Raw genomic sequence first — 26,221 nt, forward strand, 5'->3', positions numbered from 1 at the left:
AACAGCTGCCTTTGTGTATCAGCGGTAGAGTGTCGGGTTCCGGATCCCAAGATAGCGGGTTCAAACTCGGCAGAAGTAGTCGGATTTTTGAAGGGCGGGAAACGTCCATTCGACACTCCATGTCGTACGATGTCGCGATCTCTCCTGACACATTTGGTGTTTACCCGACGAAATTCAATAGAAATCTCAGCCACAGACGTCCAAGAGAGATCCGGTTTACTCTGTCTGCCATCTGGTGGGCCTACAGTAAAACGGAACGTGCAGACAGCCAGATGGCGGTAGCCGAGGCCATACGATTATTATTTTTATAACGACGAATAAAATCTAAAATATTTTCAACTCTTCTTTCTTTCTTGTGGCGGTTGTTTCTGTTTTTGGACTACCGGTATGTCAAGTAAATTCTGGGTCTTTAAAATTTGTGTTACATTTAATCATCGGAATTTGTGGGACACACCCCTCACTTGCCAATTATTGTAGGACTTGCACAAGACACAAGTTCTGAGAAGTGTCCAAGGATATGATAACCAGCGTGAAATTTAAAATGTGTTAAATTAGACTTTATTTAGTCGTTGCTGTTGCACCGCCCTTCGGGAAGCGCGTCACAGGGCAGATTCATTTTGTCTTTCGGGATCATGCAGAACGGAGGTGGAATGCGAGAGAGTTCTGACTTTTCTTGGGGTCAGCAAATGTAAAGTTTTCTAGTGTAACTTACTTGGTTTTAAATCTTAATTTTTCACAGGAGTTTACCCGCAATTTTACTAACGATGATGTAAAAGCTCTTATGTACCTTAAAGTTGAAATGTAATTCTGCCTTATTATTTTCATGTGACAAGTATTTTTCTTTAGCGATATTGGTCACTTCACATTTTCAACTTGTAATGAATTAAGTAACTTTTCTTTGAAAATCGACCCACTCTGCGCAGTGGACCAATTCGCTTTCCAATATAGTTTTATTTGATTGTAATCACACTCTGGTTGGCTTTTCTATTTCACTGTTTATGCTAGTGTTCTTCATTTTAGAACGCCATATAACTCGGCAGCTCGACAAGGAGTCGGGGTTCAGAACATCGAGTTCCTGACGCACAAAACCTCAAGACCATCCTCCAATAGAGCAAGAAACAAGCCAGATATTGGACTTCCAGAACTCTCTTCAAAAACTTAAGGAAACTAGGACTCAACAACATGCACCATTCCCAAGGTAAAGTTTAGAGGACAGCTGTTGGAGAGCTTTACAGTGAGGCAAGGAGATGGATCTCATGCATATTATTTAACTGTGTCCTGGAAAAGACACCTGATCCCAGCAGTGAAACGAGAGGACGAATAGGTTCTTCATCAAAGAGAAAACCTGTTAACAACCTTGATATTCCTTCAAGCAAGATAATTATGTTGAAAGGATGCCGTCAAATCAAGCGTAAAATGTCAAAGTCTTTAATGATAGTTGTCTGGAATAAAGCGTACATTCACCGCTCTAGCATCCAAACAGACTCGAACAGTTCCGCCTGGTTTTGGAACGACGATGAAGGATTTAAAAACGGACTGGGATTTTTACTGATGAGGCTATTCTGCTTCATCTCGCTAATGGCTTTCTTCACCGCATAATGTTTTTCTGGTACTGGATAAGGCCCTTTCTTCTACGGGCTCAAATTATTTACGCGGAGAGGGTATTTAAAATTCTTCACCATCCCGAGTTTCTAATCAAGGACATTCCGCTTCACTGACCTTCTTATGAACAATCGTGATATAATCGGGTTCCTTCTCTTCGAGACACTTCCTCTCCCACTTGAGCCGACGACAACCTGTGACATATTTACAAGAGAGAAAACAGTGCTATTTGTTCGGGGCGTCGACGCATGTGGATCTTTTGCCACTGCTGGCACCATATTGTATGAACCTGCATGCAAATGGAATGGCGGTAGTGTGGAATGTCGTGTGTGAGGAAAGAAAGATTAAGGACGTCACAAACACCCAGTCACCAGGCCAAGGATATTAATCATTACAATTTAAAAACCCTGACCCGGTCGGGAATCGAACCTGGATGGGCCGGGTTAGAGGCGTTTACGTTTCCCCCTACACCGCGGGGCCAGCCTGTGACATATCTATAAGAGCTAGATGTTCTTTCAGAAAATCTGCTCCAATTATTAAATGATAATGTATTACAAGAAATGTGTAAATAGAAAGTGAGTTCCCAGCCTCTTTAGAGACAACAATCTTGTCTTGAGATTGCAATAGTGGGAACACTAACTGATTGAGGCTCCTATCTTTACAATAATAGTATTACAGGCTTCGTCTTCTTCACACTGTTGCCGTCCCGCGCTTCGTGTCCTAAGAAAATAGGCGTTTTACTTCCTGAACAGACCCAAACCCTTGCGCTAACTCTCGGCCCCTTACTCTGTTGGAGTGCCACGCTCTCGGCTCTATAGTATACCCTTCTTCCATTGTACCTTCTCTCTTTTCTTCCTTCCAATCTCGTCCAAGTACCTCTCCGATTCTCTCCGTCTCTTCTCAATGTCTTCTCGAAAATTTCGGTACGTTAGTTTCATTCTCGAACTGCATTTTCCGTACGATCACTAAAGACTCTTCCGTTCTTGTAGGGGTGGATACAGTTCGCTTCTCTCTACGCCGGTCTTTTCTCCTGCCATTGCCTGTTCCCTGGACTTCAGCGTTCAAATATGACGGGTTGCCTACCGTACCTATTTCCATCTGCATAACGGTACACTGGCTTGGGGCCTGTTCCATCAACGAACTTTGCAACTTTTCACTTTGCACTCGCAGTTTTCAGTTCAGATTTCTTGCCATCATATCTTTTCAGATTCATCATACAAAGTAAAAAGTTAGTAATCTTTTCACTTTTCAAGCCTGTTATGTTCCTCCACTGGTACAGAAGTGCAAAGTGCAAAGCAATAAAGTGAAAAGATTTCAAAAATCTTGCAAAGATTTATCTGTTGATTAACAAGTATGTACACTAGTTTCTCGGCGTAAATTTGGTTCAGTGATATAAACATATTAAGAGTTTTTGTTATCATCAAGTGAGGACAGTGATGATGAATCCAAAAAGAGAACGTACAAAGACGGGATTAATTTTCATAACCTCACTTCGATGGAATTTCTCGAGTGTTTTCGTGCTACTCCAATACAGACTGACTCTATTCCTTGAATGATTGGTCATGTATTGTAACCTGCAACAAAAATAAGTCAATCCCTTTCCGAAAATGAACAAATTATCATATCCTTACATTGGTTAGGATATGGTGTCCAGTTCCACGGTGTAGCAGCAATGCATGGGACATCAAAATCAAGTATTGGCAGAACAGTTACTAAAGTCGTAGATGCCATAATAAAAGTAGTGTTTCCTAACCTAGTATGTTGGTTTAATAATCTACATAATATACGACGGAATTTCTGGCGAAGGGTGGCTTTCTTCCTGTGTGCAGATGTGTTAACCGCACTTTCGTTAATGTTGATGCTCCTACTGAGATGTGGGCATCATTCTCTCAATATTATGGTGATTAGTGGTGCTAATGCTAGTTGGCCGGGTGGTCCAAAAACACTGCCGTTTGTAGAGGTTTTAACTCAGGTTGGAGGCCATTCCCAGGAGCACTTTATTAAGTGACAGTGGCTAACACTCCCTGTTAATATAAATCATGACGATGCTGTTGAATGGACACGGCGTATTGTTGAGAACAGTGTCGGAACCTACTTACGATTATGTCCAACAAAAGCGGGAAAGGTGGTCTTAGCGTGTGTTGCATAATATTGCACGTAAGGTTGGAAGAGACTTAATGGATGAAAATGAAGAGCCCAATCCTGGAAATGATGAGGCACCCGATCTAGACGCCGTTGCTAAACTCAATTTGTTGTTGAGAAATTTTGCTAACTGAACTGAACAATAATATCTGTTTCTACATTAATAACATTCATTTTTATTTACTAAGCTGTATTTCGTACAATAAACACGTTGCTATGAAATTTAAGTTCACATGAATCACTCAACAATTTCGTTGGCTATGTATTCTGTTACAAGTGAACTATGTAATGCGAGTGGAATGTATTTTTTTAAGGCTTTGTTTGTAAAATATGATATGATGTTTTATTTTTATTGACCTAACCTGTACTGTATAATGTTGTAACATAGGCATTTGTAAATAGTAGAATTCTGTCTATAGTTCCTGGAAAGATCCAGAAAGTTACATAACTTTTGTACAGGGTGTGTTACTTTGTTGGTGTGTGTTCTAGAAAATGTGTTCTGTCTATTCTGGAAAAATACGACTTTCGCGATCATGCGTATTCTAGAATGTTAGTCAAAGTTCGCGATCGAAAGTAAGGTTGTGATTGGTGAGTCTAGGTGGCGATAGGGAACACGTGCACGCTGATTGGCTGCCTCCAAGGCCAGTAATTCCTATATATAGTGAGCGAGGCAGTGTTGGAATTAATTCTGTATCCTGAATTCTGTCGGTCTCGGTTTATCTGTCTGCGAGCAGCCTATCTGGTTGACGTCCCCCGGCTTCCGGGATGGCACTCTCCTCGAGTAAGCACTCTTGAATTCCGTTCCTGCTAAAATTTCCGTAATGTTCCGATTTGCTTTTCATACAGGAATCTGCCCTAACCTCGCCTAGATTCACCAAATTAGTTACTTATGACGCCTTAGTTTTTCAGCTAGGCTTACCTGTTCGTTTCCGAGGCATTCCCATTTCTTGTTTCACTAAAATATGTAGAATGTAGTTTAATATTATTTCCCTTGGGGTTTGCCTCTGGTAGTTCTGTATCACTTTAGGTACGCTAAGTTTTGGATAACCTTTTTTCACATCACTATATATTGCATTGTACCACTACATTGGTAAATAGATGTATAGTTGATTTGAAATTTGAATTTACACTGCTACGAAATAAGCTATGTATATCACTGAACTTAAAGCTCGTAACTTGGAATTGTATGTGAAATGTATTTGTAAAATAATTTGGTAAATAATAATATTCTTAAATCTAAGGATCACGGCCAGTTATTTCGGAATCCGCTATCTAAGCCATGTCCATGCCTTTGGTAGGTTCCCAGCCCTTTTCATCTTCCCGTTTTGTTGTTCACTAGTTGGCCCTACTGATAGTTACGTACTTGTTTTGTTGGAGATCCGCGTAATGCTTAGCTACTGTTTTTCCGAGTGTGTAGTGTTTTCTTATTATGTGCATTGTACTCTCACCTTCCCCTTCTAGCTGTGTTTGTGCCTTGTTTGGTGTTACCTCCGTAGTTGAGGTAGCATTTTGGTAGCAGAAGCAAGCGCTAGATTGCGGAAGAAGAAAAGTGAATCGTGATCATACCTAACCTAAAACTCCGTAAAAGTTGTGGTTCGTATATCGCTTGAAATCTTGTTTCTACCTGTCACGATGGCTCGCGCTGTTCCTAATCCTTTCCATTTAAGAAAGGCAGAACTGAGTCACGAGTGACAGTGTTAATTGTGGCGAGGCATCTGTTGCTGCTCAGGTGTGCGATCTGACACCTACTGCTGGTGTTAGGCCTATTCAGGAGTCTGAGGTGACTAATGCTGCCCTAGGATCTTGTTTCGTTGTCTGGACCTAGGACACCTGTAAGTCATTCTAATGATACATCTCTTTTGCATGTTGGTAACCGTACAAGTTTTCCTATGATTCCTGCTAATTCCGTTGAAGTTCAATGTTTACCTTCTATTCCTAATCAATCCGGTTCTGATTCAATGGTGCAAAACCACCCACCTGTCCTAGCGCCACTTGTATCGAGTTGCATAACCTCTACACAACCGGTTAATGCCCAAATGGTCTCTCAGATTAGTGAGAACCTTTCTCAAATTAGGTTGTCTGTGCCCGTAACATTGCAGGATAACGTTAATCCTAACCTATCCTGTACTCCGTCCTTTTCACAAGGGCACCCGAATCAAAGGCACGAGGCCTTGCTAAACCCTCTGGACTATTCTAAGCCTTCCCAAGCACCCCCTACACCTGTCTTCCCCCAGATTTTCTCCAATCTGCCTCACCCGTTGACCACTGTGTTTAGGGGTATCTCTAAATTTTCAGCTAACTCCGTTGATGAAGTTATTTCCTTCCTTCGGTTCCTAACTGAATTCAAGGATCAGGCAATTGTGTATGGTCTTAGGAACGACAACGTATTTCAAATTCTATACCTACATGTCTCTGGAGCTCTTTCTGAGCACATTGTCAGGGCCATTACTGAAAGATGGTCAGTAGATCAATTTCATGTCCATGTTCTTGAATATTTCATTCCTGCTCGTGCCTTGTCTGCATTAGTGCAGAAGCACTATTTTAGAGTAAAACATTTTAATGAGTCACTATCTGAGTATGTTCAAGACATTAAGCTCCAAGCCAAGATTTTCCGGCTCCACTATTCAGAGGCTCAGATGGTTGCCAACATAGTGGAAGGTCTCGCCCCGAACTATAGATCATATCTGGCTCTTTCACCGCGACCTCCAACATTCGCCCAGTTGGAAGCAATTACAGTGTCCGCAGAAGGCATTCGATATGCTGACCAGCTACGCCTGGCATTAGCCCCACCTCCTATAACCATACCCCCTACTCAGGATTCTAAAACCGCCCCGTCATCTGCTTCCAACTCGCGTAATCCCCGTTCATGTTTCAATTGTGGCTCCGCGGCTCATCTCAAGCGGGACTGTCCCAAGGCCGGGACATTAGGCAATGGGAAACCTGCGATGGGTGGAGGCTCTTCCACCAATACTTCTTGCCGTAACTGTGGATCAGCTAGGCATTTCTCTAGGCAGTGCCCACGTAACACTTCTGGCTCTGGACCCCCAGGCTATAGTAGTGGTAGATGTCTAACCGCCGGTTCTGCTGACAAATCCCAAGCATGGCTTCTTGTCGTGTCGATCATGACTGCACCCTGGTTAATTTAATTCTTAGGTTAATGGTTGCTCCCAGTCTGACTCTGGTCATCATTTCTTACAATCTTGTAGGATTTCTGCCATACCTTCTTGTAAACTACCATATTTAGGCATAGAGGTCAATAATGAACCTGTCTGTGCGTTGCTAGACTCTGGGAGTAGTGTCACCTTGATGAGTGAGACCTGGTATGATTCTATGAAAACTGTTTGCAAGCTACCTACATTACAATCCGTGTCCTTAACCTGCCATACTGCTAATTCCAATTCATTGAATATTGTAGGGTCCCTAGAGGTCAGGATTAGAGTCCGTGATTTCACCTGGAAAATTTCAGTGCTAGTGGCAAAAGATTTATCCCGCCAATTCATATTGGGTGCAAACTTTATTGCTAAAACAAGCATCATTTTGGACCTCCAGTTCAACAGATTCCATTTTAAATTTTGTGCAAGAACCTTTGAGCTGTGTGATCGCTCCCCTATTCTGCCTTGCCACGTTAACGCTGTTCCCGAAGATTCTGATGAACCCAAGGCTTTCGATTTTAATCACTTACCCGAAGAGCAGGCCAATCAACTTAGGAAACTCTGCGATAAGTTCCCTGATGTCTTCACCGTCAGGTTAGGCGTCACCAATGTATTCGAATACAAAATTGAGGTTACAGATAACATACCTGTTCGCTCTCCTCCGTACCGGTTGTCACCCCCCAAAATGAAAGCCCTGAAGGCTATCATTGATCAAATGCTCGCTGATGGAGTGATACGACCTTCCAAGTGAGCCTATTCTTCTCCAATGTTTCTGGTTCCCAAACCACAAGGTGGTTATCGGCCTGTAGTGGACTATCGGATGTTGAACCGTAAGGTAGTCCTCCAATCTGTCCCACTTCCTGATTTGCACTCTTGTTTTTCTTGGTTCGCTAATGCAAAAATTTTCACCACTTTCGATTTAAATCAGGCTTATTACCAGATACCCCTTGCCGAAGAATCCAAGCATCTCACTGCATTTGCAACCGATTGGAACCTATATGAATTCGAACGCGTCCCGTTTGGCCTAGCAACTGGAGCGGCCGTCCTTACACGGTAGATTATGTCTTATCGGACAATAAGTTCAAGTTTGTTTATAATTACCTCGATGATCTGATCATTTTTAGCGTAACCTTCGAGGAACACCTACTCCATCTCAACGAAGTGCTGGAAAGATTGCGTAAAGCAGGTCTAACCCTCAAGGCATCCAAGGTTACTTTCGCACAACCCCAGATGTCCTTCTTAGGACATATCGTGTCGGGGAGGGGTGTCTCAATCGATCAGTCTCGTACTGCCGCCATCCAGAATTTTTCCCCTCCAAAGGACGTCAAGGCTGTAGCCAGATTCATTGGCATGGTGAATTTCTTTCGCAAATTCATTCCTAATTTTGCTGAACATGCAGCTCCATTAAATGATGTGAGAAGAAAAGATGCCAAATTTGTGTGGGGTGATGCCCAACGTGAAGCCTTCAGGAACTTGAAATCTGCCTTATATAACGCCCCTGTACTGGCTATGCCAGACTTCTCTAAACGCTTCATTCTTCAGACTGACGCCTCTTCCTCGGGCATATCCGTAGTCCTTCTACAGGAATTTCAAGAAGGGCGTCGTCCTATTTCTTATGCTTCCCGTGCCCTGAATCATGCTGAGCGCAATTATTACATTTATGAGTTGGAAGCCCTGGCTGTTGTCTTCTCCTTAGAACGCTGCAGAATGTACCTGGAACATCTCCCTTTCGATCTGGAAACTGACAATCAGGCGTTGAGTTGGGTACTGGCCAAGCCGCGAAAGACCGGTCGTCTAGCACGATGGGCAGTGCGCATCTAAGCCTTCCAATTTGAAGCCCGCCACATTCGTGGCACGGAAAACGTTGTGGCTGATGGCCTCAGTAGAATGTTCCATCCAGACAGCTCTGACCCTCAATCCGAGCCAGTTAACTCATCTCCCAAACAAGTATCAGCTTTTGTCAATGTTGTTCTCACTGACTCTCCCTTCCTTTTCAAGGATATTGCCAAACATCAAGAGGATGATCCTGAGTTAAAAGCCATTGTCGACAAGATTAAATCCGGTGAGCATGTTAAGCCCTATATTCTTAAGAATGGTGTCTTGTGTTGTCCTGCTCGTGGTCGCAGAGGCCCCAAAATTGTAGTCCCAACTAACCTGGTCCCGGCTCTCTTCAAATACTTTCATGAATCCCCAGTGGGCGGTCACCTGGGCGTTTTCAAAACAAGGGAAAAAATCCGTAACCACTTTATTTGGAAATCCATGGATAGTGAGATCCGTACCCTTGTCAAGTCCTGTAAGATTTTCAACATCAGTAAACCTGCCTCGAATACTCTTCTAGGTCTCTTGTCTTCTGAGCAAGCTTCTCGCCCCATGGAAAGACTGTTCATAGGCTATATTGGTCCTTTCCCGAGATCTCGGAATGGTCATCGTTTCATACTTGTGTGTGTTGGCTGTTCCCCACTCGGATGGCTAACGCCAACACCACCATCTCGTGCTTGAAACAGATATTCGCCTCGTTTGGACCCTGTCAATTCTTGGTAAGTGATAACGCAAGAGCCTTTACTTCTGCCCAGTTCCGGAATTTCTGTTTTGATCTATCCATTGCTCATGTAACCACTACCCCGTATTACCCGAAGCCCAATTATGCTGAGAGAGTGAATCGTAACCTGCGATCTGCCCTAATCGCTTATCACTCCTCAGACCACTCCAAGTGGGATTCCTCATTCAATTGGTTGTCATTTGCATTTAACACTGCTGTCCATGAAAGCCACAAGCAACCCCTGCTTCGTTGATGTTGGCTTTTACTCCAAATTCTCCTCTATCTAACCTATGGTCAATTAATGATCTTCTGCCCGACGATGCCAGCCCAGAAAAGATCCGAGCTAATTGTCACCGTGCACGAAAGAACTTGAAGGTTTATTACGCTAAGGTCCAGCGTAATTACAACCACGGGCGAAGACCGCACGATCTCTCTGTGGGTGACCATGTGTTTATTAGAACACATCCCGTCAGTAGTGCTGTGGACCATGTTATCAGTAAGTTGGCCCCCAGATTTCGAGGTCCTTGCCCCATCTTAATGTTCCTCACCCCGGTGACATTATTGGTGAGCGATCCCGAAAGGAAAAGGATCAGCAGAGTACATCTCTCCCAGATCAAGGTACCTTAAGTCTGGTAGGGAAGTGTAAATACCATCATTGGTGACCTTGTAGATTTAGTTGTATGTTATTCGTAAGAATTTAGTTATAAAATAAGTTTATTGTAAGGTTATTTATAAGGTTTTAGTTATAAGATCATAATAAGTTTTATTGTAAGTTAGTTGTAAGTAATTGTGTAAGTGAATACTTTAGGTATCCTCTAGTGTAATCGATTTAGTATTTTATTTTAGATAAGTTTTAGTTTAGGGTCACTACTTGGAATTTTCTTCCTTTTACGGTCAGGTTTAGGGCACCTCCTGTAGTTTATTTTCACTCCCACCATAATCTTGTCTAGTGAATTGTAGATAGCAGTGCTCACCCCGGGGCTAGTGCCATAATATCCCCGTGTGCGAGGGAGAATCCGTCCTGCATATTCATTAAGCCACCCATGGGGTGACTACGCAATCTTGAGCCCAGCAGCATACTTTCCCCTCAAAGTATTCCCCTGTCTGCTGCGGTTTGTGTGTGATACAGCGGCTGCAGTGACCAGCTTCTTCGGGCAGGAACCTGAAGTGCCAAATTGGGAGGCACACTGTGTGCCTTGGGCGTCACCATCCGGCACCACTATCCTGCGGGGAACGTCCTATTGGTGGCAGGTGGACTGGACGGTGTCTCACCGCGGCTTATTTGGTGCAAGAGACCACTGAACTGCATCTCACCTAGGTGTCGGGTTTGGACTGACATTGAATGGAGGCTGGCGGCAAACGGCCGTGTCGGCAGCCGCATCATCAGCAAGAACCTGTGGCCTAGCTGCGCTGTGACTGTTGTGGGAATGTAGTGCAAAAGTGTTAGCAACAAGTGAGAAGTTTTGGTATTTCTAACATTTGCCAGAAAGTATGGTATACATGATTTGGTGGTCAGACTACAAATTGTCTAATCATCTGTGAAAGAAGGCATTTTGAAGTGCAATGTGACAATCCATGTGGATTTTGTGATATTTATTCAAGAGGTGGATCTATATTATTTTTGAAAATTATGTGACAGTTTGTGTTGTTGGTTATGACAAAGTTAACTTCAAGAAATCAGGTGTGTTAAAGTAATGTACCTTTCTATCGGTACTGTGTGAAAACGTTCTATCGCTTGCTCCCCAGTGAAGTTATTTCAATGGTCGAACAGGGCTCGACTTTCGGGGGGAGGAAGAAGTTACAAGTGAACTATGTAATGCGAGTGGAATGTTTTTTCTTTAGACTTTGTTTGTAAAATATGATATGATGTTTTATTTTTATTGACCTAAGCTGTACTGTATAATGTTGTAACATAGGCATTTGTAAATAGTAGAATTCTGTCTATAGTTCCTGGAAAGATCCAGAAAGTTACATAACTTTTGTACAGGGTGTGTTACTTTGTTGGTATGTGTTCTAGAAAGTGTGTTCTGTCTATTCTGGAAAAATACGACTTTCGCGATCATGCGTATTCTAGAATGTTAGTCAAAGTTCGCGATCGAAAGTAAGGTTGTGATTGGTGAGTCTAGGTGGCGATAGGGAACACGTGCACGCTGATTGGCTGCCTCCAAGGCCAGTAATTCCTATATATAGTGAGCGAGGCAGTGTTCGAATGAATTCGGTATCCTGATATCTGTCGGTCTCGGTTTATCTGTCTGCGAGCAGCCTATCTGGTTGACGTCCCCCGGCTTCCGGGATGGCACTCTCCTCGGGTAAGCACTCTTGAATTCCGTTCCTGCTAAAATTTCCGTAATGTTCCGATTTGCTTTTCATACAGGAATCTGCCCTAACCTCGCCTAGATTCACAAAATTAGTTACTTATGACGCCTTAGTTTTTCAGCTAGGCTTACCTGTTCGTTTCCGAGGCATTCCCATTTCTTGTTTCACTAAAATATGTAGAATGTAGTTTAATATTATTTCCCTTGGGGTTTGCCTCTGGTAGTTCTGTATCACTTTAGGTACGCTAAGTTTTGGATAACCTTTTTTCACATCACTATATATTGCATTGTACCACTACATTGGTAAATAGATGTATAGTTGATTTGAAATTTGAATTTACACTGCTACGAAATAAGCTATGTATATCACTGAACTTAAAGCTCGTAACTTGGAATTGTATGTGAAATGTATTTGTAAAATAATTTGGTAAATAATAATATTCTTAAATCTAAGGATCACGGCCAGTTATTTCGGAATCCGCTATCTAAGCCATGTCCATGCCTTTGGTAGGTTCCCAGCCCTTTTCATCTTCCCGTTTTGTTGTTCACTAGTTGGCCCTACTGATAGTTACGTACTTGTTTTGTTGGAGATCCGCGTAATGCTTAGCTACTGTTTTTCCGAGTGTGTAGTGTTTTCTTATTATGTGCATTGTACTCTCACCTTCCCCTTCTAGCTGTGTTTGTGCCTTGTTTGGTGTTACCTCCGTAGTTGAGGTAGCATATTCTATGCAAGGGCCTGCCTGGCCGAGGCGGTAAAGGCGTACTCTCTGCGCCCGGAAGGACGTGGGTACGAATCCCCGTCAGGAAGTCGTAATAAATGAGATATCCACCTCCGGAGATTTTGACAGCTTCGTTTTCTGTCTCCTCGGTGTATTTTGGAGGTTTTCGCCTCTGGGAGTCGGTATTGGCACTATGGGCGCTTGATCTTACATGTAGGTTTCCAACCCGTCTACAACGGCCGAATCTTTCTGCAAGATGTTATCCAAATACTTATCCTTCACTTCCAGTTTTTTGGCATTATCTCTCTTTGCCTAAAAGCAAGAAGTTGAGACGTGATATATAGGTAAGATGAAATCATAGCATATATTTTTCAATCACTACTACATCACAATTTCATGTAACATGCTCCATCGACAAATGTGAGTTTGTACAAATTGATTTAAACGATATATTGTCGATGAATGAATTTTACGGAAACGTAAACATTTACTAACCGGTGCGCGATATTTCGACAATCCAAATGAATTATCCCTCGCGTACGTCCAAGATATTTCGACTCTAGCTAACTGCAAAGAGTGAGCTTCCTTTAGGACTTCAGTCCAAGCGGACTGCTTGTCATCACGTGTTAGGTTATTTTTACAGTTGCTAAAATGGATGCCCCGTTTCTCTTTGACAACTTCTAGCACCGCTGGATTTTTGTAATTTTCTTTCTTTCCCATGATCAAAACTTTAAAACTGCCGGTACCACAATTATATCGTAAAATTCACCGCCCAAAATAAAGCACTAACATCACGGAGTTGCCCTTGATCGGATCACTAATGAGCAAAGACTTTTCACTTTGCGAAGAAATTGAAAAGTAAAACCTATATCATGGTACAAAAGAAAGACTTTGCACTTTGCAAGAATTGAAAAGTGCAAAGTTGCTAAGTTCGTTGGTGAAACCGGCCCCAGAGCTGCCAAGTCCCTTCCTACCTGGTCTCGAACTCGCTGCTCCTCCTCTCCCACGGTGGCATTCCTACTATGTAAATTGTGATTTGTCTGATCGACCTGTCTCAGCCTCGATTAAGATTTAATACTAGCCGCGATCATAATCCGCTATATCTCACGCTATTGAGTTCTTCCTCCGTAGGGGCATTCAATCCTTGCAGCTGTTCACTGAAAAATTCCAAATATTTCGTCGGAGAGTTCATGGAGTAGAGATTTGTTGGGTCTCTGTACTCCAATATGTTCTCAAAAATGCCCATTTGAAGTCCTCAAAGTTGTCAGACGAATATCAGGAGGTCAGATTGTTGGTACTCCATGGTCTTGAGCTGGTTTCGATTGGGATCTTGTTTTCCGCGATATAATCTTCCAATTGACTAAAGAAACCCCTGGCATATCTTCTCCTGTAAGGACTGCTGACATAACATGGACTCTATATTGACCATTGACCTGGCCTAACTGCGTCATCTCCCTCTGATGCTCACGTGCGTCTCCAAGTCATGCTTAATTTTCTGTAACTGCCCAGCATTAATATCTATTTTAGCGTCCGCCTTCCGCTAACGTTCGCCCCAAGACGTAATCCTCTCTGCTAACTCCACGCTGTTCTGTTTGGTCTCCTTCTGGTTTCTGCCAATCTTCTCCTTTACCTCCTTCCATAGGTTAGATATTTTGCCTCAAATTTCTGTCTTCCCATGGCTAATCTCTTCTTCCGCATGCAGGCGACTTTCTGTATTTCCTTCTATCTTTCCAGAGTAATTTCTTCCTTTAACCCATCTATATGACCTGCCGTCTCCTTTGAAACCTCGGCGATGGAGATGTTTACGTTATCTCTCCACCTTATTAGCGAGATCGTCTCTGCCTGCATTTACTCCTTATCTGTCCCTGCCCATTTTCCTCTCTAAAGCTCTCACTTAATTTCACCTGCACTGGCCTAATGTTCCCCTGTGCTCGCCTAATGTTTTTCCGTGCTCCTCTGCGCCAGCGTGAATTCCATTTTAATCTTATCTTGAGCCTCCCAATTTACTTTAAATTCTTCATAAAACTTCTCACTTAACACTTATCCTCCCAGCACTGCCTAATTTCGCCACATAATGAACAAACAATAGCCAGTGCCCTCACTCAACAAATCATGGGAGTTGCCCCGATCGATGACCACGTAATGCGTAGAGAAGGTTCATCACACCATAGGCCGCCTGTCGGCCCAACAAGGCATGTGCTTGGCTTGCCAAGTTCCATTAAGGGACAAAACCTAAGAAGATGATGACTTCAATAATCGAGAAGGGAACATCATATACATCAATACTGATCTGTATTTAGGGCAGTCGCCCAGGTGACAGATTCCGTATCTGTTGTTTTCCTAGCCTTTTCCTAAATGATTTCAAAGAAATTGGAAATTTATTGAACGTCTCCCTTGGTAAGTTATTCCAATCTCTAACTCCCCTTCCTATAAATGAATATTTGCTCCAATTTGTCCTCTTGAATTCCAACTTTATCTTCATATTGTGATCCTTCCTACTTTTAAAGACAACAATCAAACTTATTCGTCTACTAATGTCATTCCACGCCATCTCTCCACTGACAGCTCGGAACATACCACTTAGTCGAGCAGCTCTTCTTCTTTATCTCAATTCCTCCCAACACAAACTTTGCAACATTTCTGTAACGCTACTCTTTTGTCGGAAATCACCCAGAACAAATCGAGCTGCTTTTCTTTGGATTTTTTCCAGTTCTTGAATCAGGTAATTCTGGTGAGGGTCCCACACACTGGAACCACACTCTAGTTGGGGTCTTACCAGAGACTTATATGTCCTCTTCTTCACGTCCTTACTACAACCCCTAGACACCCCTAAACACCCTCATAACCATGTGCAGGGATCAGTACCCTTTATTTACAATCCCATTTATGTGATTACCCCAATGAAGATCTTGCCTTATAATAAAACCAATGATTCCCATAAGGAACTTTCATCCCATCAACGCAGTAATTAAAACTGAGAGGACTTTTCCTATTTGTGAAACTCACAACCTGACTTTTAACCCCGTTTATCAACATACCATTGCCTGCTGTCCATCTCACAACATTTTCGACGTCACGCTGCAGTTGCTCACAATCTTGTAACTTATTTATTACTCTATAGAGAATAACATCATCCGCAAAAAGCCTTACCTCTGATTCCACTCCTTTACTCATATCATTTATATATAAGGAAACATAAAGGTCCGATAATACTGCCTTGAGGAATTCCCCTCTTAATTATTACAGGGTCAGATAAAGCTTCACCTACTCTACTCCGGATTGGAACCGCGATCTCTGAACGAAATATTAGCAAGGGATTCCTGCTAGGATCAGCATGCAGCCCTGGTTTTTGGAACATCTTACATGACGAAATTCTACAATTACCTCTTCTGACTGAGTGTAATTTATTATTGCTTATGCCGATGATGTCCTTCTTGAATCTGATAATGAACAGAATGTAGCACATTCAGCTGTAAACACCTTATCTCAGTGAGGCTCTCGACCCTTCAAAAACTAAAGACATGTTTGCCACAAGGGGAAAAAGTTGAAATCCCAAAATTGTTATGAATAATTACATAATCACAGAATAATGCTAGATGATCAACGTCTTTATTTAGGTGTTGTGTTTGATAAACAGTTGACTTTCAGGGCACATCTAAATAGATTAAAATTGAAATCAAGCATTTTTTTTACAAGGACTTGCGACCTTCTTGGGGACTTAACTCTGAGCTTATGCGAATGTACATTTAATGCTGCACTGTGTGTACAGCATGGAAAATAAATAGGCTCTTACCTACTGCTTGTAATTGCCGGAATAGAACCACTGATTTTTAACAGGAATGGGCCAAAACTAGTGTCTCTTTTTGGAATATGCTCATCTACGTCAATTTAAGGAACTTAAGAGTAAAATTGCTTTAACATCCATGACTGTATCATGGCTCCCGCATATCAAGTTCTGATGGAATTGACAGTGTTGGCTGTGCATTTGTAGTCTATGAGAATGTTGAAATACTTTCAGCTCAGTATAAACTTTCTCCCAACTGCTAAATTTTTCAGGCAGAACTTAGGGTGTTAAAGTGTGCATTACAATGGTGCAAAACTAACAACAAAAGTGTACGAACCTTCAGTGATTCACAGGCTGCATTGAACTTAGTAAACGATAAATATGACTTAAAATCCAATACCTGTCAATATCAGAGCAATAGCTCAGGAGTGCTGCTATGTCTCTTTTGCATATTGCATACCATAAATTTCCAATATGCTATGTCCAAAGACAAACCAGGCAATATATTTTACTTCACTGGAATATTTTGCGGAAATGTAGTTTACGCGAGAAACAATTTTTCCGGAACTTCAAAATTGACTATTGTGTAAAGCGTTTTTCTTCTTCTTCTTTTCTTCATGGTACCTCTAAATATTAGTTCCTAATTAGCGTCGACCTCTAAAACCTTTTGCTATCATGTTTTTCCTTCATTCCCACCTAGATATACCTGCTCCTTTCACAAAGCTGCAGGTTATTCTTTTTGGGTCTTCTTGAAATATTTTTCTCTCTTCATCTGGTAGTCCTAGAGTGGAGAGTCTGATTCTACCCAGCGCCTCCCATTCGAAAAGTATGTGTTCAGCTGATTCCTCTGCTTAATTGCATTTTCTACATATAGTGTCTCTTATTACTCCAATTGTATGTAGGTGTTTTTTCAGATAGGGGTTGCCTGGCCGAGGCGGTAAAGGCGTGCACGGTTCACTCGGAAGGACGTGGGTTCGTATCCTCGTCAGGAAGTCGTAAAATTTAAGAAACGAGATTTTCACTTCCGGAGGTACACGTGGCTCTGAGGTTCATTCAGCCTACACCAAAAATGAGTACCAGATTAATTTCTGGGGGCAAAGGCGGGCGGGCGTAGAGCTCATCAAGTGTCGAGGTTACAGATAGTGGAAGCCTTTACCTTCCACCCCTCCAAGGGCCTTCAGGGCCTTTACGGAGATGACTTTGCTTTGCTTTGTCCTGTCAACAGTTCTACTACCCATCTTATATGAGTTTCAAACGTTCTTGTTTGGTCATTTTATCAGTTCCTTTGTAAGCCTGCATCCTGGAAGTTCTCTATTTGTTCCTTTTGTACTCACTTTCCTCTGTAGTGCCGGGCTTATCCATAGGAAACCCCGCGTACAGGTTCTGGGGCTACAAAATGTGTTTCTGCCCTTTTCCTGGCCAGTTTATCTGCCTTTCCATTTCCTTCTATACCTGCCTGCCCTGGTACCCATATTATTTTGACAATGTTGTACTTTGAGAGCTTCAGGAGAAGTGAATGGCAATACTAGACAATTCTGAATATTATCCGGACTGCTTCTAGTGCTTTAATGGCCTCTTGGCTGTCCGTAAAAATGAAAATATTCTTTTCCTATAGTTTATTTGCAGATTTTCCTCAAACATGTTGTGATACCTATCACTCCAGCTTGAAAGACTGTAGTGTGTTTGCCCAAGCTCATCTGGATTGATCTTTCAGGTCTTACCCCGTTGATCCCTCCTCCTGTGCCATCCCCAGTCTTTGAGTCATCAGTCCACCACACTATATCTTCTTTTTCAGTACGGCATTCCATTTGTTGATATCCCAGTCTTCCTTTTTTTTTATCAGGGTCTCAAATGGTTTTTCAAAGTTGTATTTTGGTATCATATGATCAGAAGGCATGTGTAGAACTTTCTCTGTTATTACTCTGTTAATTTTACAGTCTTTGTGCATTCCAGCACTCTGATTGTGCCAATCTATGAACTCATTCTAGCCTGTCCTTTTATGAAATTGCATAGTGATGGGAGGACTTGTAAAGTATTCAAGGCTTCTGTTGGCGTAGTTCTCATAGCCCCAGTTATGGCTATGGATGCCATTCTCTGTAGGCTATTCAATCTACTACTGACTTTTCCTTGACTTACTTTCTGCCACCAGATGATTGCAGCATAGGCCATCAACGGTCTAATGATCATTGTGTGTTATCCACATTACCATTGAAGGTCTTAGGCCCCATGTCTCCCCGACGGCTCTTTTACATGCATACAGGGTTATGTTCCTTTCTATATGTGGATACCACGTTAGATTTTGATCTAACACTACACCTAGGTGCAATGCTTGTTCTTCCTTATATACATCTTGTGAAATTGGTTAAGGCGTTGAAAAACGTGCGAAAAGGAAATTATTTTCGAGAAATATCTCTAGGGGAGGTGAGCTTAGAGCGACAGGTGACGTCACTTGACTTCGCCTAGTGCACTCGTGAAGTCTGGTACCTGCTGGAACATTCCTTTATTTAAATGTTCGTACGTCGGACGGATATTTTATGCTGGAATAACGTTTCTTTCGATTGATATGGGCCAGGACATAGGTTTTCCTGGTACAGTATGTATGTATGTATGTATGTATGTATAGGCTTATGCCGTGTCAAGAAAATAAGACGAAAGCATAAATGGCAACAATATTTGTGATGATTTCATCCTATCTTAATATTTAATGAAAATCAAGACACGTCATCGTTATCATGATATATGGATTTTCGACGAGGTATAATGTGATTAAATCATGAACATAAGTGATCCTGATTTGCGTCAATTATCTCATCTCTCTTTTCAAATATTCCATTTCCATCTATTATTTCATCGTAGCAACACACATCCTTCAATTCATCTTTTATCTTTATTTTTTTTCAAATAACAATATTACATCTTCCTCATTAATCATTTCAAATCATATCTCTTCTTATTACTCCACATATTTAACATATTTACCTTTCTTGATGCAGAAATAACCTTATCCTTGTATATTCATATAATTGGATCACTATCTTCTTAAATAATGTCAATATTACTTCTATCTGCTGTCGTTTTCATGTCTAGTGCTATTCTAACTTATTATGATAACGTGTCGCCTAAATACACATGAACATATCACTTGGTGTATTATTAAAATCTCAAAATATTCTCCTCATAAGAACTTTCAATATGATATGTCATAATATGTTTGGATTCTTTGCTTTCACTGAAATACTATTATCACATTACTATGTCACACTTCCTAACTTGGGTAATTATGTTTCCTAAGAAGACTACCTATTCCATTCTATTCCTTTTATATCGATATAATAAAACACTCGCGAGAATCTACCTTTGACTACAACTCATCAAGCTATGTACATCTTCATTTATTTGTCTTTCCTGCGCTTCCGGAATGAAATCATTGCTCGTTCACCGTTCGTAATCGTGGGTGATGTTCATCTTGGGTGGCTGCTTGTTGGTCCAGCTCAGGTTTATCCAGGTAGCCCGTCTCATGTCTTCTTAGAGAGCCGTATCTATCCTGAATTGCTCAATTACAAAGATAAAATGCATTGATGAAATCAGCTGTAGCATATGAATGATAACAAGGGCTTCTAACATACTGTAACAATTAGATTTCGTTTAAGATTGCTTAGCGTAGTTCTAATTTCTATCAGACCTCCAAGATGTCTGCAATTATCTCAATTTAAAATTGATTTGTGAATGGTACAACCAACGGCCGTAGCCGTGTTGAAACACCGGATCCCGTGAGATCTCCGAAGTTAAGCCACATTGGGCGTGGTCAGGAGTTGGATGGGTTTCCACGCGCTGTTAGTGGGGGGTGGTAAGGGAATGGAGGAGCGGAAAGGAACTGGCCAAACTCCGTCTCAGGAACACCTCTGCGGAGGTTCGGACCTGCCTTCGGGAAGAATAACCCTTACTTTACCTTACCTTACCTTACCTATGAATGGTACAACGATGATATTGAGTTATATGAATTGTTTATTTCTCTGTTCAAAGCCTTTTTCTTTATGTCTAAAGTATGGCTGATAACCGAGTCTTGTCACGTATCTTAAATATATACACTGTGCCATTCCACTGTTCTCAACAAGATCCAACCGGAACAAAATGGAGTCTCAGTTATCAGAACGACGATATTAAAACGTCAGACACTACTACAAGCTGAAGTAGTAATGTTTTCGTCGAGCACTAGGCGAAACAGAAACATAGCAGGCAGTGATAAAAGAATGACGTATGGAGATTGTTAAGAGTTATTATTAGAAGAAAAACTTAACATTCATTCAATTTGCTTATGAGAAGAAGCACGTCACAGTCGATCGCAAGAGGAAGAAGACATCATTACACCGGAATTCTACTCCTAAGACAGAAAGAAGTCTTCGTTCACGGCTATTCTCTGCAGTATTAGCGCTACAAATTATTTCGCACCGCGAAATTAAATCGCTTTTAAAATATAAAAAGATTCCAAAGTGATACGTCACGTCACACACCTAAGACGACGTATTAGCCGATACCACCAATTCAGAGCGGCTAAAGAACTGTAACATCGACAAGAAGATAGAGAAAAGGAAATATATAAAAACGCACAATCTCCATAATTTGAGTGGAATAATCACCTTCGCATATTCCAAACTGTTAGAATATTTCTGAGATCAACTCTTTCAAGAGCAATCTTTATTTATCACAGGCAAATAGTAGAAAAATACAGCCATAAGATGACGACATTGCCTAAATTGATGTCTTATTCTGTTCCATTTGTTGGAGCTACTACCATGAGGCACTAAGAACATGAAGGCGAGACTGCCCAGATGAAAGCAGCGCAGGATGACGTTGCTGGCCCATGAAGACCAGTAACCAGATGAGACGGTCCCAAATGTTCCCAAACACCTAAGGGAAATGCAAGGAGCTGTGCCCACATGCCCATCCTCCCGGACATGAGACGACAACGAGAAATGCAAAGCAAAGATAAGTTTTCTTTAAGTCAAATATACAAGTAAGAATGTATTCATTCTTTTTGTTAAAGTGCTACTCTAGTTAGTGTCAGTGTGATAAATATATACGAGAAGACGGTTACCAAAGTTCGGTTAAAGGATGTTAGTTATTCATCAAATCTAAACGTCAAATCCACATGTAGGGTATAGTCAACCAGTGATAATAAAGCATCCGTTCGTAATGCTGTCAATGTAATATGAGAGGAGGTTAATTTTTAATCTATTGGTGAATTTCATACGACGTTGAGATAAGTATTAGGCATATGTGAGAACTTATGACACCGAATAATTGTAGAAATGAGATCGTATGTAGGAAATTTTTACTATATAGAAGGATGTGGTAATATCTTTTGGAATTATGAAAGGATTGAAACTATGACAGAGTAGTGAAGTTCACGGTCCATGGTGACAGTGAGAAATACGTTGAGTTGGAATGAGATAATGCATATACTGTGAAGTGAAATGTGATATTTATATGAATTGTGAAATGATGGTTCTTTAATATGAATAATGATATGAGGTTATGGTAATTAATGTTGGTGATAGTTATTGTTCTTCGTGAGTATGGTCATAGCTGTGTGTTAAGGAGAATGATATTCCAAGTAACGTATTTTTGAGGTAGTTAACGAATATAATGTGTCTTCAGTTGACCATTTATCCATGAGTAAGCCATGAGTAGAATAGGATACGATCTCAATGCCGTCCGTATGATGATATTTCTATTAAAGATCACCAAATAATTCATAATGAGGAGGATGATGTTGAATTAGCCTACATCCGTGTATTTCATCTACTTGCAAGATATTTCTCATATGTTAGGGAAGCTTTGAAGTGTATTCCAATGCATTACCCAATATCACTGGTGACTCAACTTCACGAATAAGAGTTGTTAGTTGAAAGTGAAGTCTTCTCACAAGGTAGACCACCCAATTACCGTATATTTTGATGGAATAACGGTCAGTACACCTAATAGCACAGTGATATGTCACAGATATGCACTTGAATTAATTAATCATCTCGAATTAAGAGAATAATTTGCATATTTTTTTTAGATGTGATGTTTGATCATAATATTTTAAGAGTATACATTGACTTAAAGGGGAGTTATCGATGCTTATGCAAGAAGATATGCCGAGAAGTGTGAACATGTTTTGAAAATACGATATCTGTCAAGTGTTTTAAATATTCTGAAGATATTTTCCCAGGTTAATTTGGTTGTATCTGGACACAAATAGTTAGAATCAAGATAGGCTAATGTATTTCCATGAATTAACGAAAATGAGACGAAAGAAAATAGTATATTCAGATTAATTTTTCAAGAATTTATTTAGGGAAAAATGTGATTTCAATTCTTAGTTGATTCATTGCCAAATACGAAACTGCGTCCTACATTATCAAGAAAAGGTCTCAATCCTCAACAATGTACATAGTATGTTATGATGTAATCTTTTCATTCTTTTTTATTAGATGCATCTAATACTTAGATTATTTTCTTTTCAATTAGATTTTCAGACTAATGACTTCAATTAAGATCCTTTAAGGTCGTGTTTGTTTTATTTTTAAGCATCCTAACTGGATATTTTATTTCTACCCAAAGACTTTAACTTAATATTTCCAAAAATGAACTTCAAGATATATGTATAGTTGAACATTCATTACCTTTTATCTCAAAGAGAGAATATGATAATCTTTTACTCCTGATTGGATTTAATTTATAATAAAGGAAGCATGATAAAAGTCAATCTTTGTTTTAATGACTTATAGAGTAATTGCCTAGTTGTAAGTTCCAATGTCTTGGTAATTTCACAATCTACAAGTGTATACTAGCTAGGAATACGAGTAGGAGACGTCCACGAGTATAGATCGGTGTTCTTTTCTCATTCGGAACTCATAGCCGGTAATCCATGAATGGCCACAGTTATAATTATATTTGAGCTAGTCTGGATCTTATGCGTCCTTACCTGGACGCGGGAACGGCGCAATATATAACGCGTTCTCTGTTTTGTGTTATTTTGTTGTTTTATCGGCGATAATAACTTCTTTTTCTTAAATTATCTTGTTCCTTGATATTTTAAAAGATTCAGTTTGTTTCTCAGTCGCAATACGTCTGCTTCCTAAGCTTGCTTCTTCATTTATATCATTTGTACAGTGTTGGTTCTTTAACAATTCGAATTCTTACTTTGTCTTTCACTGCCATTACGATCCTACGATCCTTCCGTGACATTTTATAATGTCATTCATTATGTTTAATTTCATTATCAGTAATCGTGTTCATTGCGACTTGATTTATTTTTATTCCTGGAATAATGGAATGGTCTTGCTGAGTTCTCCAAAACGCGATTCTAGAGATTGTATCAGTGAGTCCATGTATGGAACGTAATAGTCCTCAGGCCTAGTTTCTCTGCCGTTCAACCTATGACACTGCTTGGCAGCGAGGTGAGGGAGCGTCCTCAGCATGTACTATTATTATTATTTCAAAGAAGATATGTTCTCCAACTCTGAAGAGCTCCAGTTTCTTACGGGTTCGTGCATTGCAACAACAACTGCTGAGCAGTGAACGTTGTCGAGTCTTGGTATTGAAACATCGGCACTTATAAATATTTTAGTGAGGGTTCATGATAGCGGAAAAGTTTTCTGATGCTTTTGTACTTTGAAGACTATCTTGTTTCACAGAAAGAGGCAACTTGCAGATCTGCTCTTTTTGGAGTTGACTTTCAAGAAAAAAGAGAATTACTTCCTTGATGGTACCTGCCGTATTATTCACAAAAGAGTGTTCATTGAGGTCGTTTATTACCAGGTTATATTTATGACTAGCCCAGTGACAGGAAATAGCCTTTTGTTACCTATCTTCTATTAATTTTGCAACACTACCTTGACGTCCTGCCATCGTAGCACAAATGTCGTATCCTTGACCACATAGTTTGGTTAAATCTAGACCAGAACTTGTTAAAAGATTCAAAATTGAGGTTACGACTGACTTGGCATACATCTCTTCCAAAGACTGAAACTCAAAAAATTCTTTACATACTTTCAAATCATCACTAGATGTATTCTTGAAGAACAGAATTCCAATAGACAGCTGCTCGGTTCTGGATATGTCAGCTGTCTCGTCAGCAATAACAGAGAAGGCATTGCATGAATTTTCTTCCGTAATCAGTAACTCTCGTAATTCCTGTACACAAAATCCTATCATTTCATTTTGACTTCGATGAGAAGTGTATTATTTTGCAGAATGCGCGGTGCTCTTGTAGTACAGCATCTCCCGCCTCCAGACGGAATTTCAATAACTCATGAAAAACACCGTTGTCTGACGTTTTCCCTCGAAGTGAGATATCATGGGCGCCACAGAAAATAATATTTGACAAAACTGTTTCCAACTTGTGTATATTTTGTCACATCTGATGGTGGAGACTTTGATGAGTTAGAGTGCTTTGTCTTCCTTCATAGAAATCCACAAAATGTTTATCCTTTTCTGATGATTCCCTGTGGCAATTTTATTTGATATGCTCTTTGGTGCTGGCATTGAAGTCCTTACATTTTGTGAAAGGTTTTGTAATGAATGATGATTCGGACCTTTTCTAACGTTCGGCTTTAAAAGAACACACGTTCGGCATAAAGCGCCCTTTAGTTCAGGAGAACAGCATAGCCACGTGGAATAATCCTTCAACTACGTGTGTATGAAAGGGTGGCTGGTTCCAGCTCGCAAACCGTTACCAGCCCATGGTTCCTGCGTTGAGAAACACTTCGTTAACCTCACTTGATCACTGCATTGTGGTATATCTTGTGAAGATTCCACGCTGAGCACTGTCACTTGAATCAGAACTTCCAGTTTAGGCTTTTATTAAAACCATCTTATATCCATTACCAATGCAACCCAACAGTTTCCTCTACTGGAGACTCCACTTTTATAGTGTATGTGTGAAAATGGTACTACTGTATATTTGTGAATAACCAGTTCAGTAGCAGTGCACATCCAACGCACAGGATTTCACGAGTGGATCCCTTACGATCTTGTTTCTGAGATTGGTTCTTGCAAACACACGGTAACATTATCTGCTGTTTGCCGGGCACCCTGTCGTGGAAAAAAGTACCTAATCATAACAGGGAAAACCTTTTACTCCCCATAATTAGGACCATCAGTAAACACTGTAACAAACCTGACTTCCGCAATATTTTCATAAGAATGAGGCACAAGTACTTCTAATGACCGCAAGAGAAACAATAGTTTCGAAGCTGAACCTTGTGGTTGGCCAGAACAACAGTTTCGCTTTTGGAAGACACTGCTGCCGTTTCTGCTTTTTTATGCCTGTTGGATTTTAGATGTTGTTCCTTCCATGGAACGCACAAAATTCGGTGTTACAAATGGTGCAAGGAACAGCATTTTCTTTACGAACGTGAACTTACGATAGAAAATAAGTATTTGTTGATCTATACATAATATTGCATTAAATACATTCTAAGTAATAAGACACCTTTCTTTGAACGCAGTAGTGATCACTGCAGTTGCTGAGACTCAGGAAGCGGAGTTGCCATATTGCTCCTATCGAGGTCCGGTACTCTATTGTGCACCCCAAGATTGTCAAATGAACCATACACAAACTGCCATAAGTGGAATATAGTCGAGTGTGGAACCCTTACGGTTTCAGGGTAAATGGAATGGCGTTTTCAGAGCTTCTTCTCTAGCCTTTCTCTTGATGAACGCCTGAGATGTTCAACTATAACACTTCGTTTGGATGTATTTATGTACATTATTTCTACCATAATTACAAATTATAGACTTATGGACAATTATTTTACGTTACACCGACACAGACAGGTCTTAAGGTAACGATGGGAATGGCAAGGAATTGACTGTGGCTGTGATTAAGGAACAGCCACAGCATTTTCCTGGTGTGAAAATGGAAAACCGCAGAAAACCATCTTCAGGGCTACGGACAGTGGGGATTGAAGCCACTA

General features: G+C 40.8%; 1 protein-coding gene across 1 annotated transcript in view; it reads right to left on the reverse strand.

The window, feature by feature from the left end:
* LOC136881055 (lipase member H-A-like) overlaps positions 1–26,221 on the reverse strand; it is a 377,915-nt gene that overhangs the window by 275,271 nt on the left and 76,423 nt on the right. The window lies entirely within an intron of this gene.

This window comes from Anabrus simplex, chromosome 9 (genome assembly GCF_040414725.1).
Source record: "Anabrus simplex isolate iqAnaSimp1 chromosome 9, ASM4041472v1, whole genome shotgun sequence".
NCBI classification, from domain to species: domain Eukaryota; kingdom Metazoa; phylum Arthropoda; class Insecta; order Orthoptera; family Tettigoniidae; genus Anabrus; species Anabrus simplex.